Raw genomic sequence first — 21,384 nt, 5'->3', positions numbered from 1 at the left:
ACAACAAAATTTGCCCACAAGAAGAACCGCCGTGCCACATTCCTGTTCAAGTGAGCCCAGCACAACAAGGTGATTCCAAAAATTTATTGTATGCTGCTGCATAAATTATGTAATATGGCAGGGAGATATGTATACTGTAGCTAAGAAAGTAATACTAAGTGAATGTTGTGTAGTAAGCTGTTGGTAGTCCATGTGCCTCACCCTAATAATCATAACTACTGTTCTGACTTGGTGGTGCACATGTAGCCTATAGCCTGTTTCAGAGAAATGTAATCATCGAATATTGTAGGAGGTTTCATTATCTGCTTATATGCCCCCTTTATTTATCCTACGGTTCTGACTTGGTGTACAGGGAGAATACTGTAAGAATGGAACATGTTCTGAATTCTGTCACTGTACATTTAAAAAATGCTGAACACATAGTAATATTGACTACGTCTGTCCTAGCTTGCTCATGAATGTCTTATTCGAAATTACGGATTGCCTCTTATCCGCTCATCGTCCCCTTATGCCATAGTTTGTGCATCTCAATTGTCAGTAGAAACCACATTTGTTTAAGCAAGTCAGCCATATCAGCAATGTTTTTTCTAAAGGCTGAATGAACTATTTCGCTGCCAGACAAGGCTCCGCTGATAGCCAGGTGTAGCAGTGGTAAGGATTCACTCCATGGTGCTGAAAAGAAAGCTCTGCTCTTGGGAGAGCTTTATGTAGGCCCTAACAGTTTGTTGGAACAGTTTGTCACCGTTAAAGTGCAGTTGATGTATTGTTTAGTGTTGTGTAGTGGCTTTGCTGGCATGTTTAAAAAAAAACAAAAAAACTTTGTTTGCCCCACCAATATTTACATGCTAAAATCGCCACTGAAAAGTGTGAAACAAATGTAGCATGAATAGTAAGAGGAAATGTTTTCTTCTAATCATCTCGGACGAATTCAGCTTGTAAATGTTAGTTGGACCATTGTTGTGTCTGGTATCCATAGCAACGTTGGATGTGGGAATCCAGGTTGGGTAGCGTGATGCTGTGTGTACATTTATGCAAGACTCAGTAGGGGCACTGATTGGGGAGCGTAAAGGGAACAGTGAGCTGAGGTGTTCTATGGACAAGGCTGATGCTTTATCTAAGACCCTGTTTATACCTAATATTTAAGTGCCAACTGTACAGTTTGTGGCCATCAGCCACATTACACAAAACTGGACTTGACGTGAGAAGTGTAGGCAAACAAAATATGAATTGTGATATCATGTGTAATCAGATCTTGCCTTACATTTCGAATGCAAATTTCTCAAAACTCTACCACTGTTCGAAGCACAGGCTCCGTTACCCGTCCATACACAGGCTCCATTACCCTTAACTGAATTCAATTTTCATTTCACTTTCAGCAGAGAGCTACAGTATTTTCAGAAAGGTGTGAGTTATTTAATTTGTTCTGATGACTGCAGGCAGCCCTGTTAGCTTTCTCACTACTTGCTTGCTAGACTAGTGAACAGGCATGTCCTCTCACATGTTCTCTTCCTCCGTTTGTGTGTCCATGGACGAGTTACTCATTTTAAGGTTGAATAAATACTGTTACATTAGTTTGTAAGATAACCGTAACAGTTTGCAAGATTACCGTAACTTTAGGATATTTACTGTATTATTAAAATCATTTTGTTTGGTTGACAACGCAACCAAATATCAACACTTAAAGAAGATATCTAATGTTTGGATAGTTCCATAGATTTTTGGCTCGATCCCATTCTTTAACTTTTATTTTTGGTTGAGATGGAAAAGTGAATCCAACATATAGTTTGTTAACTTGGATAGTTCCATCTGTGCCACTGAGTCTAGCTTTAATTCCAGTTTGTCTACAAATGTATAATTGATATGTTGTATTCACATCTAAATTTCAGCAAAAAATCTAAGTTAAAGAATAGGACTAAATCAAATCCAACTTTAAATGAACTTTAAATACAGTTTGATTTGATTTAGTCCAATTATTCGATTTTTTGGTTAGGATGGAGATGTGAATCCAACATATTTATTGTTAACTTATAAATCAACCAAAGTTTGAAACCCTAGGCCTATATGTATTGTCTATTCTTAGTTGAATCCTGGGCTAAATATAAACAATTGCTGTTGATGACTTCCCTAATTCTATGTAGGCCTAAATAGCATCATTGATGACCTGTGTTTGATAAAGTATGGTTACATTTCATTTGCTCAGTTTAACCAACCCTTTGGAATGACTTTGATAGCAACAATGAATCTATTAAGTGGCGATTTCTCAACAATCATTCTCACGACAGCACATTGGTAATAGTCAGTGACAAAAATCAAACCTACTGTAAACAGGTTTGGGCTTGGTTAAAACCCTGGATGGGAGACCAAACAGATAGGTGTAGATAGATCAACTCTCCAGTAGGAGGTGCTGCCTAGCCTATAGTTTAATTTCTTATAGTGGATATCGCGTTAAAGATCTGCCGTTAGAAAGGTACAAATTCAACCTATTGTGTCGATGTTGAAAATTGGTTACCATGATGACATATACCTGTGGTTGAAATTTCAACCTCAAAAAAAGTTTACATTGATGACTTCTTGCAAATCCAATGTATTTCCACGTAGTTTCCTAGTCATAATAAGTTAACAAATTACATTGAAACAACGTTGATTTAACCAGTTTGTGCCTAGTGGATAGCTAGCAGTGATACAGTTGGCCATTTTATGTTTGACGGATATATTCATGACACTATGTCTCATTATCAACAATATCAACTCCTGAAGTTGCTTCCAAAGCAGTTTGGAACTCGGTAGTGAGTGTTGCAACTGAGAACAGATGATTTTTAAGCGCTTTGCGCTTCAGCACTTGGTAGTCCCATTCTGTGAGCTTGTGTGGCCTACCACTATGGTCTACCTTGTGTGGCCTACCAGCCGCTGTTGCTCCTAGGCGTTTCCACTTCACAATAACAGCACTTACAGTTGACCGGGGCAGCTCTAGCAGGGCAGAAATTTGATGAACTTGGAAAGGTGGCATTCTATGACGGTGCCACGTTGAAAGTCACTGAGCTTTTCAGTAAGGCCATTCTACTGCCAATGCTTGTCTATGGAGATTGACATGGCCGTGTGCTTGATTTTATACACTTGTCAGCAACGGGTCTAGCTGAAATAGCCAAATCCACGAATTTGAAGGGGTGTCCACATACTTTTGTATATATAGTGTATATCTATCTACCTGTTCAGAAAGACAGAAAAAAGTTAGTTGAATTTTGAATGTCTTATCACTATGCTTTCAAACATCTAAAAGTTCAACCAAATTCCAATGGAAAAACAAATGTCAGATTTTTTGTTTAGTTGTCACCAAAATGTCTATCACTGCGCTTTCAACCACTTAAAAGCACAGCAACGTTGAAATGGGACAACATCAGATATTTTGTTTATTTATACAACAGATGAATGTGTTATCACTGTGCATCACCAGAACCAAATGACCTGGATTGCAGTTGAGATCATATTAAAAGTACATGGCGCAAGTGATTACATGCCGTTCGAGATTCTGTGCCGATTATTACAGCAATTGTGAAGATTTCCAGTTGATGATGGTGGACTTCAGTTTCTATGATTGCGTAAGAAGACATGTATTGTTACAGTAACCTCAAAATGTGACCATGGATGAGTTACCTTAACTTTTGGCTATTTACCGTATGACAAAAATCATATAGAATTGTGTTTTGTTGACAATCCAACCAAATATCAACATTTAAAAGAGATATCTACTGCTTAGATACTTCCATCCGAGCCAATGGCTTAATCCCATTCTTTAATTTACATTTTTGGTTGAGTTGAAGACGTGAGCTAACATATGGAATCATTTTAAGATGGTCATACCATGGATCATTTAGCTATTTGATTTAGAATTTTAGGACCCCTTTAGGTATCCCAAAAAAGATATATAAAATATTTGATAAAATATTGAATTTGGCCTTTACTACTATAGTCCATAGATAAGCATTGAATAACACATTCATAAATGCCAAAGTGTCTGTCCTATATCTAAGAGATATAAGAAAGCTCAGGAAATATTAAAGGTTTTTTGGACACATATTTAGCCACTTATTTTTGTTGGCACAGAACTACCTCCATACTTCTATTTGTTTGTATGGGTTAACTTCAGACGAGTCCCGTGACACTTGTTGGTAATAGTTTGTAGGCCAAACCGTTAAAACACTACAGACGTTTTTGTGAGAAGACTGCAGATGCTGAAGGCCAACATAGGCGAATGCGGTGGATTAAGATGCAACTCAATGCAGAAAACCTGATATCTCTATCTTAAACTGACAGATATATATGTTTTTATTATGCTACTTAGATTGATTCATGGGTGTGTCAATAGACTCTTAAGGATTAACCTAGATTTTCGGTTGAGATTGAGACGTGAATCCAACATTATTGATTTGTTGATAAACTGGAATTCAGTGGCACAGATGTAACTATCCAAGCAGAAGATACAGTTCCTTCAAATGTTGAAATTTGGTTGCATTTACAACCAAACACAATTCAATATCACTTCAATATCACTACATTACATTGGAAATCAACAAGAGCTTGAAATCCAAAGCCTATAGTGGTGGTAGACCTGATCGCCGACAACGATGAGATAGCCTATAGGAAGGAAGTCAGAGACCTGGTAGTGTGGTGCCAGGATAACAACCTCTCCTTCAATGTTAGCCAGACAAAGGAGCTGATGTGGATTACAGGAAAAGGAGGGCCGAACACGCCCCTATTCACATCGACGGGGCTTTAGGGATGCGGGTCGAAAGCTTCAAGTTCCTTTTTATTATTTTTATCAAAATAAGTTTTTTGTCAGAAATGCCTTCTGGAACATGTGAACTTTCATGTGTCTTAATAACAAACTTGTATGCAATCTGTAAATACGAATAAAATTGTTAAATTACTGTCACTAGAATTATGTTGTCAATGTTCATAAACCCAATTCAATGAACTGCTCAGTCTGAAACCCAGGATTTGTAAGAAACTGGTAGAAATGAATCAGACGGAGGCCCAGCTACGATACTCAGAAAGTTTATTTACGAGAGCGCTGGTCTGTTGTACAAAACAATTCATTTTATACTGGCTTCTCACGCACACACATTCACACTAACATACTTACACACATTCACACTAACATACGCCCACACATTCACACTAACATTAGCACATAATGTCCTGCTACCCAGCCGACAAAGATTAGGGGAATCCGTGAGACTCATCCTCCCTCAAAATAGGGAGACCCGGGGAAGTACTCTCAGTGGCCCCAGCCAAGGTCGGCACCGAATCTTGCTCAGACAGTCTGTTTTTAAGATACTATAATAGACATAACCTACACACATGGATATATAATTCTACTGACTAAAACCACACACACCATTAGAATAATCTCATGATTCTAATCAATTTCATACAATCATATGGTTTCAGGGTGGAATATTCTAATCATTCACATGATCAAATAAATCCCATTATCAATCCACCATTAAACTTCTTAGGGCTGCAATCCCGTTAACGGGATGATATGACAACAGCCAGTGAAAGTGCAGGGCGCCAAATTCAAACAACAGAAATCTCATAATTAAAATTCCTCAGACATACATGTGTTTTATACCATTTTAAAGGTAATCTTGTTGTTAATCCCACCAAAGTGTCCGATTTCAAATATACTTTTCAGCGAAAGCACCACAAACGATTATGTTAGGTCACACCAAACCACAATAAGCACAGCCATTTTTCCAGCCAAAGATAGGAGTCACAAAAAGCACAAATAGAGATAAAATTAATCACTAACCTTTGATGATCTTCATCAGATGACACTCATAGGACTTCATGTTACACAATACATGTATGTTTTGTTTGATAAAGTTCATATTTATATAAAAAAATCTGAGTTTACATTGGCGCGTTACATTCACTAGTTCCAAAAACATCCAGTGATTTTGCATAGCCACATCGTTTCAACAGAAATACTCATCATAAATGTAGATGATAATACAAGTTATACACATGGAATTATAGATATACCTCTCCTTAATGCAACCGCTGAGTCAGATTTAAAAAAAACTTTACGGAAAAAGCAAACCATGCAATAATCTGAGACGGCGCTCAGAACAATAGTCAAATTAGCCGCCACGTTGGAGTCAACAGAAACCAGAAATTACATGATAAATGTTTCCATACCTTTGATGATCTTCATCAGAATGGACTCCCAGGAATCCCAGGTCCACAATAAATGCTTGATTTGTTCGATAATGTCCGTTATTTATGTCCAATTAGCTACTTTTGTTAGCGTGTTTGGTAAACAATTCCAAAGTCAGGAAGCGCGTTCACTAAAAGCTGATGAAATGTCCAAAAGTTCAGTAACAGTCAGTAGAAACATGTCAAATGATGTATTGAATCAATCTTTAGAATGTTGTTAACATAAATCTTGAATAACGTTCCAACCGGAGAATTACATTGACTTCAGATGAGCGATGGAACAGAGCTCCCTCTTATGTGAACGAGCATGGTGAAAGCATGGTCAGGTTATGGCAGACTTGACTAATTCCTCTCTCATTCGGCCCCCCATCACAGTAGAGGCATCAGACAAAGTTCTACAGACTGTTGACATCTAGTGGAAGTCGTAGGAAGTGAAAACTCATTCATTTCTCGCTGTGATTTCAATGGGATCCTGGTTGAAAATCGACCAGCCTAATAATTTCCACTTCTTGTTTGGATTTTTTCTCAGGTTTTTGCCTGCCATATGAGTTCTGTTATACTCACAGACATAATTCAAACAGTTTTAGAAACTTCAGAGTGTTTTCTATTCAATACTAATAATATCCATATATTAGCAACTATGACTGAGGAGCAGGCCGTTTACTCTGGGCACCTCTGTGCACCTTTCATCCAAGCTACTCAATACTGCCCCTGCAGCCACAAGAAGTTTTAATGACTAAATAATACACACTGATACCTCATGTACTATCTGGAAACTTAAATGGTATCCAAGATGAATTCAAACCAATACATGTATGTACATTCGATATTCATCAATGACTGTTATAGGCCTATATCCAATTATAATGTAATGCGAAGTGGCTCTTCGGGGGGGCCCGGTTAGTTTGCAGTGGTCCTCTGAGGCGGACAGGGCTTTTGGTCACCTGAGGGCTCTGTTTACCTCGGCTCCCGTGCTGGCCCATCCGGATCCCTCTTTGGCGTTCATAGTGGAGGTGGACGCGTCCGAGGCTGGGATAGGAGCCGTGCTCTCTCAGCGCTCGGGAAGGCCACCGAAGCTCTGCCCCTGTGCCTTCTTCTCGAAGAAGCTCAGCCCGGCAGAGCGAAACTATGACATGGGGGACCGGGAGCTGTTGGCTGTGGTCAAGGCTCTGAAGGCATGGAGACATTGGCTTGAGGGGGCTAAGCACCCTTTTCTCATCTGGACTGACCACCGCAATCTGGAGTACATCCGGGCAGCGAGGAGACTGAACCCTAGCCAGGCAAGGTTGGCCATGTTTTTCACCCGTTTTGTTTTTTCCCTTTCCTACAGACCAGGTTCCCAAAACGTGAAGGCAGACGCACTGTCCCGGTTGTATGACACAGAGGAGTGGCCCATGGATCCCACTACCACACTCCCGGCCTCCTGCCTGGTGGCGCCGGTAGTGTGGGAGCTGGACGCGGACATTGACAGGTGTTACGTGCAGAGCCCGCTGCCCTCCAGTGTCCCGCTGGGCATCTGTACGTTCCGTCTGCTGTCCGTGACCGGTTGATCTATTGGGCCCACACGTCACCCTCCTCTGGTCATCCTGGGATCGGTTGGACGGTGCGCTGTTTGGTTGGGAAGTACTGGTGGCCTACCTTGGCCAAGGACGTGAGGGTTTATGTTTCCTCCTGCTCGGTGTGTGCCCAGAGTAAGGCTCCTAGGCACCTGCCCAGAGGGAAACTACACCCCTTACCCGTTCCACAGCGGCCTTGGTCGCACCTGTCAGTGGATTTTCTTACCGACCTCCCCCTCACAAGGAAACACCACGATCCTGGTCGTTGTGGATCGGTTCTCTAAATCCTGCCGTCTCCTCCCTCTGCCCGGTCTCCCTATAGCCCTACAGACTGTGGAGGCCTTGTTTACACTTCCGGCACTACGGGGTGCCTGAGGATATAGTGTCTGATCGAGGTACCCAGTTCACTTCGAGTGTCTGGAAGGAGTTCATGGAACGTCTGGGAGACTCGATCAGCCTTACCTCGGGGTTTCATCCCGAGAGTAATGGGCAGGTGGAGAGAGTGAACCGGGATGTGGGCAGGTTTCTGCGGTCGTTTTGCCAGGATCAGCCGGGGGAGTGGGCAGCGTTCGTGCGCTGGGCCGAGATAGCTCAGAACTCGCTCCGCCACTCCTCCACTAACCTCTCCCCCTTCCAGTGCGTGCTGGGGTACCAGCCGGTTCTGGAGGCTTGGCATCAGAGTCAGACCGAGGCTCTTGCGGTGGACGACTGGTTCAGGCGTGCGGAGGAGACATGGGACGCCGCCCATGTTCACCTCCAGCGGGCCATGCTCCACCAGAAAACCATCACCGACCGTCACCGCAGTAAGGCCCCGGTGTTCGCACCGGGGGACCGGGTCTAGCTCTCGACCCAGATCCTGCCCCTGCGCCTGCCCTGCTGGAAGCTGGGTCCGCGATTTGTGGGGCCATTTAAAGTCCTGAGGAGAGTGAACAAGGTTTGTTATAGGTTACAGCTCCCCCCTGATTAACGTATTAACCCCTCGTTCCATGTGTCTCTCCTCAGGCCGGTGGTGGTTGGCCCGCTCCAGGAGTCTGAGGTGCGGGAGGTTCCTCCGCCACCTCTGGACATCGAGGGGGCCCGGGCGTACTCCGTTCGCTCTATACTGGATTCGAGGCGTCGGGCAAGGGGCCTTCAGTACGTTGTGGAGTGGGAGGGGTACAGTCCGGAGGAGAGGTGCTGGGTTCCGGTGGAGGACGTGTTGGACCCTTCAATGCTGCGGGAGTTCAACCGTCTCCGTCCGGATCGCCCTGCGCCTCGCCCTCCGGGTCGTCCCCGAGGCTGGCATCGGCACGCTGCTGGAGACGCGCATCAAAGGGGGGGGGGGGTGCTGTCACAATTTTCGCCGAAGTTGGGTCCTCTCCTTGTTCGGTCGGCGCTCGGCGGTCGGCGTCACCGGTCTTCTAGCCATCATCGATCCACTTTTCATTTTCCATGTGTTTTCTTGTTTTCCTCACACCTGTTTTTATTTTTTTTTATTATTTTTTTTTAATCTCCTTTTCTCCCCAATTTTCGTGGTATCCAATCGCTAGTAATTACTATCTTGTCTCATCGCTACAACTCCCGTACGGGCTCGGGAGAGACGAAGGTCGAAAGCCATGCGTCCTCCGAAGCACAACCCAACCTAGCCGCACTGCTTCTTTAACACAGCGCGCCTCCAACCCGGAAGCCAGCCGCACCAATGTGTCGGAGGAAACACCGTGTATCTGTCCCCCTTGGTTAGCGCGCACTGCGCCCAGCCCGCCACAGGAGTCGCTGGAGCGCGATGAGACAAGGATATCCCTACCGGCCAAACCCACCCTAACCCGGACGACGCTAGCCCAATTGTGCGTCGCCCCACGGACCTCCCGGTCGCGGCCGGCTGCGACAGAGCCTGGGCGCGAACCCAGAGACTCTGGTGGCGCAGTTAGCACTGCGATGCAGTGCACTAGACCACTGCGCCACCCGGGAGGCCCTCACACCTGATTTCAATTCCCTCAATTACTTGTTCTATATTTAACCCTCTGTTCCCCCCATGTCTTTGTGTGGGATTGTTTATTCTAGTGCTTGTGTACGTTCCCCGTGAGAGCACGACAGGTTATTTTTGTGCCTATTTATCTTGTTGTTCTGGATGCCGTTGGTTTTGCATAATAAATCTCCGGTTATCACCCAGTTCTGCTCTCCTACGCCTGACTTCTCTGCTGCCAATTACGCACCCACTACAGTTTAACGAGATGAAAACGCTTCTGCCACTGACCCGGAACCCCTGGCAGGCTAAAACGTTGCCGTCTGCGTTTCTGTCATTAGAAGAAAAACTTTTCAAATGACAAGATGGGTGTCGGGATCAACACAATAATTTGGTGGGTGCATATATTTGTCCTAATTCATATTTGCATATCCCAAATCTCTCTGTGTGTAGGTTCAAGGCCAGGGTCAGCCATTATCAATGGCAACCCTGGAGCAATTAGGGTTAAGTGCTTTGCTCAAGGGACCATCAACAGATATTTCACCTTGTTGGTTCAGGGATTTGAACTAGCAACCTTTCAGTTATTGGCTCAATTCTTTATCCACTAGGCTACCTGCCACCAGTGTTAGTCTTTGTCCATGGTATGTTCACACTCAATTACTACATTTAAAAAGAAAAGTGGACAAGGCATAAGGTAGAACTCCAACCACACTAAACAAAAATATAAACGCAACATGTAAAGTGTTGGTCCCATGTTTCATGAGCTGAAATAAAACATCCCAGAAATGTTCCATACACACAAAAAGCTTATTTCTCCATTGCCAAGATAATCCATCCACATGACTGTTGTGGCATATCAAGAAGCTGATTAAAGAGCATGATCATTGCACCAGTTCACCTTGTGCTAGGGACAGAAAAAGGCCACTAAAATATGCAGTTTTGTCACAATGCCACAGATGCCTCAAGTTTTGAGGGAGCATGCAATTGGCATGCTGACTGCAGGAATATCCACCAGAGCTGTTGCCAGAGTATGTAATATTAATTTCTCTACCATAAGCCACCTCCAATGTCGTTTTGGAGAATTTGGCATTATGTCCAACCAGCCTCACAAACGCAGACCACTTGTAACCACGCCAGCCCTGGACCTCCACATCCGGCTTATTTACCTGCAAGATCATCTGAGACCAGCCACCTGGACAGCTGATGAAACTGAGGGGTATTTCTGTCTGTAATAAGGCCCCTTTGTGGGGAAAAAACTCATTCTGATTGGCTGGGCCTGGCTCCACAGTGGGTGAGCCTGGCTCCCGAGTTGGTGGGCCTATAACCCCCCAGGCTTACCCATGGCTGCGCCACTGCTCAGTCATGTGAAATCCATAGATTAGGGCCTAATTAATTTATTTCTGTCACGATCGTCTTGACGTGGAAGAGAGGACCAAAACGCAGCGTTTGAAAAGTACATATTTTAATAGATGACGAAGACGTAACACAAATACTTAATCAAAACAAAACAACAAACGACGTGAAGCTACAAACGTTAGTGCATACACAAGCTACAAACGTTAAACATAGACAATTACCCACGAAAACCTACTGTCTATGGCTGCCTAAAATATGGCTCCCAATCAGAGACAATGAATGACAGCTGTCTCTGATTGAGATCCATTCAGGCAACCATAGACTTGCCTAGACAACTATACTAAGCCCAACCCCATACACTCAACAAAACCCCCTATACAATACAAACACCCTAAACTAGACAAAACACAGAAACATCCCCCATGTCACACCCTGACCTAACTAAACTAATAAAGAAAATCAATATAAACAGAGGCCAGGGTGTGACAGTACCCCCCCCTCAAAGGTGCGGACTCCGGCCGCAAAACCTGACACAGAAGGGGAGGGTCCGGGTGGGCCTTCCTATGGTGGCGGCTCGGGTGTGGGACGTGGACCCCCCTCCCCATAGTCACTAACCGCTTTGGTGGCGCCTCTGGAACGGTGAGTCCCGGACTGAATACCATCCCAGAGGGCGCCACTGGACAGAGGGGCAGCTCCGGACTGAGGGGCAGCTCCGGACTGAGGGGCAGCTCCGGACTGAGGGGCAGCTCCGGACTGGCTGGCTCTGGCGGATCCTGGCTGGCTGGCTCTGGCGGATCCTGGCTGGCTGGCGGCTCTGGCGGATCCTGGCTGGCTGGCAGCTCTGGCGGATCCTGGCTGGCTGGCGGCTCTGGCGGATCAAATCTTCCGGGAACTTTAACACAAGTTTCAGGCTGAGTACGAGGAACTGACACAGGTGGCATCGGACAGCTAACACGCTCCTCAGGGAGAATGCCATGCATACTCTGCCAAACCAACAGCTCTCTCTTCACTCTCCTCCAATCTGTCCAATAACTCCTCGACAATCTGACTCACCCCTCAACTTCGCCGACTGCTCCAAGTGCCCCCCCCCCCCAAGATTTTTTTGGGGCTGTCTCTCGGGCTTCCTACCGTGTCGCCGTGCTGCCTCCATTCGCCGGTATCCCTCCGCACATTGCTCCATAGAATCCCAGACGGGCTCCGGCACTCTCCCTGGGTCGACCGACCACCTGTCTATTTCCTCCCAAGTAGTGTAACCCAGATCATTCTACTGCCGAGCTAGCTCCTCAAAACGCCGCCTCTCTGCTTTCGCTGCCTCCAGCTCTGCCTGGAACAGCAGCAAGGCCAGGTGGACTGGGGACAGTCCACCTGACTGGGGACAGGAGAGTTGAAGTGATTCGATTTGAAGCAGTGGTGTACTTTATAGTACTACTTATGCCATTTTTGGGGGGTATCTGTACTTTACTGTTTATAGTTTTTTACAACTTTTACTTCACTACATTCCTAAGGAAAATAATGTACTTTTCACTCCATACATTTTTCCTGAAACCCCAAAAGCAAGTTACACTTTGAATGCTTAGCAGGATGCACTTATCAAGAGAACATCCCTGATCATCCCTACGGTCTCTGATCTGGTGGACTCACTAAAAACAAATGAAGCATTTGTAAATAAATGAAGCAATGAAAACTGTGACGTCTGGTTTGCTTAATGTAAGGAATTTGAAATAATTATTTATACTAAAGTATATTTTAGCAATTACATTTACTGTTGCTACTTAAGTATATTTTAAACCAAATACTTGGTTGACTACTACTTTTACTCAAGTAGTATTTTACTGGTTGACTTTCACTTTTACTTGAGTCTGACAATTGGGTACTTTTTCCACCACTGATTTGAAAGCAATTGATCTGACAAAGAAGGATAATTGGTGGCATATCAAATTCTTCCAGCTAAGCTACTGCCCAATTTCTTTGCTTGATTTCACTTAGCAATGGAGTGCTGTTATTCTGAAGTGGAAATACCTAGGAGCAACAATGGCTCAGCCGCGAAGTGGCTGGATAAACCAGCCAGTCAGTGCATTGGTTTTGTAACCAAACTTACAGAACGGGACCACCGAGTGTTGAAGCGCTTAGAGCGTAAAAATCGTCTGTCCTCGGTTGCAACACTCACTACTGAAACTGCCTCTGGAAGCAACATCAGCACAAGAACTGTTCGTCGGGAGCTTCATGACATGGGTTTCCATAGCTGAGCAGCCGCACACGAGCCTAAGATCACCATGTGCAATGCCAAGCGTCGGCTGGAGTGGTGTAAAGCTGGCTGCCATTGGACTCTGGAGCAGTGGAAACGTGTTCTCTGGAGTGATGAATCACGCTTCACCATCTGGCATTCCGATGGACCAATCTGGGTTTGGCGGATGCCAGGAGAACGCTACCTGCCTGAATGCATAGTGCCAAGTGTAAAGTTTGGTGGAGGAGGAATAATGGTTTGGGGCTGTTTTTTTCATGGTTCGGGCTAGGCCCCTTAGTTCCCGACTTCCAGTGAAGGGAAATATTAACGCTACAGGATTCAAAGACATTCTAGTCGATTCTGTGCCTCCAACTTTGTGGCAACAGCTTGGGGAAGGCCCTTTCCTGTTTCAGCATGACAAAGCCCCCATGCACAAAGCGAGGTCCATAGGGAAATGGTTTGTCGAGATCGGTGTGGAAGAACTTGACTGGCCTGCACAGAGCCCTGACCTCAACCCCATCAAACACCTTTGGGATGAATTTGATATCCGACTGTGAGCCAGGTCTAATTGCCCAACATCAGTGCAGGACCTCACTAATGCTCTTATGGCTGAATGGAAGCATGTCCCCGCAGCAATGTTCCAACGTCGAGTGGAAAGCCTTCCCAGAAGAGTGTTATAGCAGCACAGAGGGGACCAACTCCATATTAATGCCATGATTTTAGAATGAGATGTTCGACGAGCAGGGGTCCACATACTTCTGGTCAGGTAGTGTATATTGCGTTATTTTATGGCTGGTTATGACACCTACATAAGAGTGTGGCTCAGTGGGTAGAGCATGGCGCTTGCAACGCCAGGGTTGTGGGTTCAATTCCCACGGGGGGACCAGGGTTCAATTCCCACGGGGGGACCAGGATGAATATGTATGAACTTTCCAAATTGTAAGTCGCTCTGGATAAGAGCGTCTGCTAAATGACTTAAATGTAAATGAAATGTAAATGTATTGCAAAAGTGATATTGAATTGTGTTTCGTTGTCAACACAACCAAACATCAACATTTGAAGAAGTTGTGTCTTCTGCTTGGATAGTTCCATCTGTGCCACTGAGTCTGGCGTTAATTACAATTTGACTACAAATTAATAATTGATATGTTGGATTCATGTCCCTATTACAACCAAAAATCTAAGTTAAGGCCAGGCTCATCAGACTGAAACTTTACCAATTGAAAGTATACATAAATACAATATATTATTGTATTACAAGTTGTATTTATTTAAAATATTAAAATATTTATTTATTTAAAATGCAAATGAGTCAAACCTCCCTTAAATATGCACTAATTTGCATATTACGAGAATCTGTTTTTCAACACATTGCTTCAAGGCAGAATCTTTTTGTTTTTGTTTTATTGTGATAAGACACTCAATGGTCAGACTTACAAATCAGTTCATCAAAATATTGTAATTTCATGGAATTATTTTAAAAACACTATTCACGTGTATGATGGATGCATATTTTGCACATATTTACACATAAAATGACACGTAAAATCAAAACAACACAAGATATTAAAAAAAGCCTCTGTAAAAGTCTGCCTATAAGACCTAAGAACCTGTGTGTGGAATAATGGGAATGTACGTCCTTTGCAGACTGAGAAAAATGAGTTGGCACACCGGGAACATGTCATTTTGAGAAAATGGCCGATAAAGATAGGCTAATGCAATTAAAATGTACTTTCCATAAATATGACCATTTGTCAAATTAATTAAACTCTTATACATATATCGCTTCTAAACTGACAAATAAACATCAATCACCACATTCTTATCGGCAGACTCAACAGCCTTGGTTTCTCAAATGACTGCCTCGCTTGGTTCACCAACTACTTCTCAGACAGAGTTCAGTGTGTCAAATCGGAGGGCCTGTTGTCCGTACCTGTGGCATTCTCTATGGGGGTGCCACAGGGTTCAATCCTCAGGCCGACGCTTTTCTCTGTATACATCAATGATGTCGCTCTTGCTGCTGGTGATTCTCTGATCCACCTCTACGCAGACGACACCATTCTGTATACTTCTGGCCCTTCTTTGGACACTGTGTTAACTTCACTAGGGTAGGAGGCAGCATTGGGAATTTTGGATGAAAAGCGTGCCCAAATTAATCTGCCTGCTACTCAGCCATAAAAACTAGAATATGCATACAATAAGTATATTTGCATAGAAAACACTCTGAAGTTTCTAAAACTGTTTTAATGATGTCTGTGAGTATAACAGAACGCATAAGGCAGGCAAAAACCTGAGAAAAAATCCAACCAGGAAGTGGGAAATCTGAGGTTTGTAGCTTTTCAACTCTTTGCCTATCGAATATACATTCTCTATGGGGTCATATTGCACTTCCTAAGGCTTCCACTAGATATCAACCGTCTTTAGAACCTTGTTTGAGGCTTTTACTGTGAAGTGGGGGCGAATAAGAGGGGATTGAGTCAGAGGTCTGCCAGAGAGGCATGAGCTGACCACGCGCGTTCACGTGATAGTTAGCTTGCGTTCCATTGCAATTCTACAGACAAAGGAATTCTCCGGTTGGAACATTATTTAAGATTTATGTTAAAAACATCCTAAAGATTGATTCTATATATCGTTTGACATGTTTCTACGGACTGAAACGGAACTTTTTGACTTTTCGTCTGCACCTAGTGATCGCGCCTCATGAATTTTGATTACTGGGCTAAACGCACAAACAAAAAGGAGGTATTTGGACATAAATGATGGACATTCTCGAACAAAACAAACATTTATTGTGGAACTGGGATTCCTGGGAGTGCATTCTGATGAAGATCATCAAAGGTAAGTGAATATTTATAATGCTATTTCTGACTTCTGTTGACTACACAACATGGCGGATATCTGTTTGGGTTGTTTTGGTCTCTGAGCGCTGTACTCAGATGATTGCATGGTGTGCTTTTTCCGTAAAGTTATTTTTAAATCTGACACAGAGGTTGCATTAAGGAGAAGTGGATCTGAAATTCAATGCATAACAGTTGTATATTTTAGCAATGTTTATTATGAGTATTTCTGTAAATTGATGTGGCTCTCTGCAAAATCACCGGATGTTTTGGAACTACTGAACATAACTCGCCAATGTAAACTCAGATTTTTTTATATAAATATGAACTTTACCGAACAAAACATACATGTATTGTGTAACATGAAGTCCTATGAGTGTCATCTGATGAAGATCTCTTTGGCTGGAAAAATGGCTGTGTTTTTCTGTGACTTGGCTCTGACCGAACATAATTGTTTGGTGTGCTTACGTCGTAAAGCCTTTTTGAAATTGGACACTGTGGCTGGATTTACAACAAGTGTATCTTTAAAATGTTTTAAAATACTTGTATGTTTGAGGAATTCTAATTATGGGATATCTGTTGTTTTGAATTTTGGCGCCCTGCAGTTTCACTGGCTGTTGACGAGGTGGGACGCTACCCTAGTGAGGTTAACTAACCTCCAGACGAGCTTCAATGCCATACAACTCTCCTTCCGTGGCCTCCAACGGCTCTTAAATGCAAGTAAAACTACATGCATGCTCTTCAACAGAACGATGCCCACACCTGCCCGCCGTCCAGCATCACTACTCTGGACGGTTCTGACTTAGAATATGTGGACAACTACAAATACCTAGGCTTCTGGTTAGACTGTAAACTCTTCTTCAAGACTCACATTAAGCATCTCCATTCTAAAATTAAATCTAGAATCGGCTTCCTATTTTGCAACAAAGCATCCTTCATTCATGACGTGTTATTTATTCAACCTTAAAGTGAGTAATACATCCATGGACACACTTTGAGGTTAATGTAAAAATAAATGTCTGCTTATGAAATCATATAAACTGTGCATGTTCAAGATAGCATGCAAAGGTCGCAGGTCTCTGGAGATCTTCACAATTTGCTATAATAATCTGCACAGAATCCCGAACGGCATTGATCACTTGTTCCATGTACTTTAATGTAATCTCAACTGCTTTCCAGATCATTTGGTTGTTTTATTAGCTGAAGCACAGTGAGAACACATTAAAGGTATGCTCCGGAATCTTTGCATAATTTCAGCCAGTAGTTTTGAAAGTGATGCCCACGAGCCAAAACAGGTCCCCGTTTTTTGTGTACTATGTAATCCAATTGTGTACTAAGTCATCCATTTTGTAGGATATTATATATAGATATTTTTTGTATTTTTTTGCAATTCGTATGATATGTTACGAATCCAGTCCTACTACACAGGATTTAATTAAATTACGTCTCTGTCTGATGAGTGCTACAGCCTACTTTAGGTTTCATGGTGTGCTCAAACTATGTCTGGTAGAGTATCTCTAGTTGCCCAATAAATGGCAGTGTGCTCTAACCCGAGGGACAGTATGTCACCAAGTCACAGTCCCTCGCTCTCCTCTTCTCATTTCTGTTCTCTTTGTCTAGAAGGCGGTCTGCATTATGTCGCTCTGCTTTGATGATGAAAGAGTCCAGCTTCATCAACACCACAGTCCAATCCCTTTTATCAGCTCCGCAGAATGGTTTCTTCTATTATTGAGTGCGTTTGGAACTCTTTTGATGAAAAACAACTTGCCAAGAAAGCATTTAGTAAAAATGAAAATATTCACAGCTCTGTGCCCTTTTCAGTTAGCTAATTAAGCAAATTTTCCTCGGGATAGTTTTTGGTTTGAGCTGATAACGGTATCGTGCCCATCTGTAATATTCTCAGTGTTGTCTTTACAATTCAGTCCGCTGGTGTCACTGCTACTCCGGCTGTGATGAGGGTTCATTCAATTAGCGGGATTGCCATACAGCCATGATAAATGCTCACAGTAGCAACAGAAATGTCTGTCCAGACAGACCAAGTCCGTCAGGGCAGACACATCTCATGTAGGCCTATAGCGACATATCTCAGATTACTGTCAAAACACTCAAGGACTACTGTAAATTGAATGTTTATCTCTGACATGAAACAGATTTTGTCAATGTTGTTCAACACGATCCGTGAGAAGCCATAATCTGTGAGAGGACTTGACAAGAGAACATAAGCCATTATTTTTATGGCTGGAGCAAGGCATATTAAGCTGCTGTGTGCACTCAAGCCAACTGCTTTGGAAGGACTGTTAGTGGATGGGAGGCCTGTGTGGCATAGTATCCCTGGTAGAGAAAGCTGAAGCCTCACAAGGAAAAAAATCCTCATCTCTTGCTCCAAATGAGACCAAGATAATAGGCCTCGCTTTCAGATCTCAACATGCCTCCATTCCCTTCAGTGACATCCATCTCCTTGTACATCCATCCAGCCATTCATCCATTGCCAAACCAGAGAAGCTTAATGTTTGATGCTGTGCTCCTTTGAATCACTGAGAGCTTAATATCGCCGCAGTGATGTGCATTCACTGAGCAATACACTGAAGGATTAACTGATTCTTTCATGCATAGAGCAAAACTGAGTACTTCCCATCATCTTGATAGGAGTTTGAATGTGTTGTTTCTTGACTTGTGTGATGCGAGAAATCAAACAGTTTATTGGACATTGGGCTCTATTTTAACAAACCTAGCGTAATGGTACATCTTAGCGCAGGCTGTAGCACTATAGGTTTGCGGTTTGTCAGAAGTATTTATTATTTTCATAACCTGGAATTATGGGTGCATTAGCTGGCGGTGGCGCGAACGGGCCGGGTTTTGATGAATACACAAGTTGTGGGTGTGTCGAGGTTTGGCCCCTCACTGGTCAATCAGAATGTGCTCCATGGCTGAATATGTGATTGCTTCATGTTTTGTATTTACGGTCTTTTTAAAGTATTGCATTTTCATCAACTCCAATTCGAATGTTTGTCTGTTATAGCTTAGTTCCTTAAATAGCCTGTCACATATTTGCAAAAAATGTTGAGCATTATCCACATTGTTCTAATTGCATTGCTTCAAAATGGTCCATAGGTGCCAAAAACAATTGGTACAGACTTTACAGTGCTTGCTTACGAACCTTGCCCAATGATGCAGAGTTAAAAAAATATATAATAAAAAATTGAATAGTAACTAACAGAAGAGGAATAAAACAAAATACACAAGAATGGAGCTATATACAGGGATTACCAGTACCAGATCAATGTGCAGAGGTACTTGAGGTATATACAGTTGAAGTCGGAAATGTACATACACCTTAGCCAAATACATTTCAACTCAGTATTTCACTATTCCTGACATTTAATCCTAGTAAAAATGATTCCCTGTCTTAGGTCAGTTGGGATCACCACATTATTTTAAGAATGTGAAATGTCAGAATAATAGTAGAGAGAATGATTTATTTCAGATTGTTTTTCTTTCATCACATTCTCAGTGGGTCAGAAGTTTACATACACTCAATTAGTATTTGGAAGCATTGCCTTTAAACTGTTTAACTTGGGTCAAACGTTTCGGATAGCCTTCCACAAACTTCCCACAATAAGTTGGGTGAATTTTGGCCCATTCCTCCTGACAGAGCTGGTGTAACTGAGTCAGGATTGTAGGCCACCTTGTTAGCACACGCTTTTTCAGTTCTGCCCACAGATTTTCTATGGAATTGATGTCAGGGCTTTGTGATGGCCACTCCAATACCTTGACTTTGTTGTCTTTAAGCCATTTTGTCACAACTTTGGAAATATGCATTGTCCATTTGGAAGACCCATTTGCGACCAAGCTTTAACTTCCTGACTGATGTCTTGAGATGTTGCTTCAATATATCCACATCATTTTCCGACCTCATGATGCCATCTATTTTGTGAAGTACACCAGTCCCTCCTGCAATAAAGCACCCCCACAACATGATGCTGTCGCCACCATGCTTCACGGTTGGGATGGTGTTCTTCGGCTTGCAAGCATCCCCCTTTTTCCTCCAAACATAACGATGGTCATTATGGCCAAACAGTTCTATTTTTGTTTCATCAGACTAGAGGACATTTCTCCAAAAAGAACGATCTTTGTCCCCATGTGCAGTTGCAATCCGCAGTGTAACGGTCGTCATAGTCGTTCTCCTCCTTGTCCTCGCATGGATCGGAACAACACGCAGAGTGGGTAGTGCTCATGATAATTTATTACATCGAAACTGAACACTAACATGAAACAAAATAACAAAATGAATACAATCGACAACAGTCCCGTGTGGCACGAATACAAACACGGAAACAAACACCCACAACACACACGTGAATCCCAGGCTGCCTAAGTATGATTCTCAATCAGGGACAACGATTGACAGCTGCCTCTGATTGAGAATCATACCCGGCCGAACACAAACATCCCAACGTAGAAAATCACACATAGACAAACCCACCCAACTCACGCCCTGACCAACTAAATAAATACAAGACAAAAGAAAACAGGTCAGGAACGTGACACGCAGTCTGGCTTTTTTATGGCGATTTTGGAGCAGTGGCTTCTTCATTGCTGAGCAGCCTTTCAGGTTATGTCGATATAGGACTCGTTTTATTGTGGATATAAATACTTTTGTACCGGTTTCCTCCAACATCATCACAAGGTCCTTTGCGGTTGTTCTGGGATTTATTCACAATTTTCGCAGCAAAGTACATTCATCTCTAGGAGACAGAACTCGTCCCCTACCTGAGAGGTATGACGGCTGCGTGGTCCTTTGGTGTTTACACTTGCGTACTATTGTTTGTACAGATGAATGTGGTACCTTCAGGCATTTGGAAATTGCTCCCAAGGATGAACCAGACTTGTGGAGGTCTACAATTTTTTTTCTGAGGTCTTGGCTGATTTTTTCCCCATGATGTGAAGCAAAGAGTCACTGAGTTTGAAGTTAGGCCTTGAAATACATCCACAGGTACACCCCCAATTGACTAAAATGATGTCAATTAGCCTATCAGAAGCTTCTAAGGCCGTTACATAATTTTCTGGAATTTTCCAAGCCGTTTAAAGGCACAGTCAACTTAGTGTATGTAAACTTCTGACCCACTGGAATTGTGATACAGTGAATTATAAGTGAAATAATCTGTCTGTAAACAATTGTTGGAAAAATGACCTGTGTCATGCACAAAGTAGATGTCCTAACCGACTTGCCAAAACTATAGTTTGTTTACA

This window comes from Salvelinus fontinalis, chromosome 23, assembly GCF_029448725.1.
Source record: "Salvelinus fontinalis isolate EN_2023a chromosome 23, ASM2944872v1, whole genome shotgun sequence".
NCBI lineage: Eukaryota > Metazoa > Chordata > Actinopteri > Salmoniformes > Salmonidae > Salvelinus > Salvelinus fontinalis.
The sequence above is the reverse complement of the archived record's forward strand: the minus strand, read 5'-3'. Positions refer to the sequence as shown.